Source organism: Orycteropus afer, unplaced genomic scaffold (genome assembly GCF_000298275.1).
Source record: "Orycteropus afer afer isolate SDZICR_OR568_19922 unplaced genomic scaffold, OryAfe1.0 scaffold00058, whole genome shotgun sequence".
Lineage (NCBI taxonomy): Eukaryota > Metazoa > Chordata > Mammalia > Tubulidentata > Orycteropodidae > Orycteropus > Orycteropus afer.
The window spans coordinates 12371519-12372551 of NW_006921645.1; positions in this window are offsets into that span (position 1 = coordinate 12371519).

The window sequence follows — 1033 nt, forward strand, 5'->3', positions numbered from 1 at the left end:
AAGAAGCCTAGATGTTGAAAAGCATGTTTAGTTTTTGAGATATTTGTTTGTTTCAGACTATCAATTGCCCCGAGTAGTAGGTAGCTCTAATCAAGGGGAGAGATGAGTCAAATAAATAGGATCAGGTGAGGAGAGCAAAGGAGAAAAAGAGTCTCGCATGCAGAAGTCATGGGGACACAGATCTGGCAGGTCAGGTGGAGGCTGCCAGCAGCTGTGAGGTCTGCTCTCTGACCATCTTGGTCTGGAAGCTCCACTGAAACCTGTTCAGCAGTGTAACAACACACAAACATCCACTGACAGATGAGTGGTAGCTGCCCATAAAGTACATTGGCCAGAACTGAACCAGGGACCCCTGCACAGAAGGCAAGAATTCTACCACTGAACCACCAACGAATGCCCCCTAGGCCCTGGGATACAGCAGAGACAAACAGATACAGACCTCAAAGAGCTTATCTTCAAGTGGGGGTAGAGAGACAGTAGACAAATATTAGGCATATCAGCTGATAAAATGCCATGAAAAGGAATAAATCAGAGAATTGAAGAGGAATACTGGCCAAGAAAAGGAGTCCTGGGGGCACAGTGGTTAAGTACTTGGCTGCTAACCGAAAGGCTGGTGGTTCAAACCCACCAGCTGCTCCATGGGAGAAAGATGTGGTAATCTGCTTCTATAAAGATTACAGCCTAGGAAACTCTAGTTCTATTCTGTCCTATAGGGTCGCTATGAATTGGAATCAACTTGGTGGCTGTGGTTTTGGGTTTTCTTTGTAGTTGCTAGGGAAGTTCTCCCCAGTTAGGTGACATCTGAGTTGAGAATGGGAGGCTGGTGAATACAGGGAAGAACTTTCCAGACAGAAGGAGCATTGAGTGTAGGGGCCCGAGGCAAGGCATGCAAGGAGACCCTGCTGTTGAGTAGAATGAGAGAGTGGCAGGAGTGGCAAGGGAGTGGGGAAAGGTCTGACCATTGGTAGAATTTTTGAAGTTGGAGGAAACCACTGACATCTTGTCATTGGACACACTGATTTTTTTTTTTTTT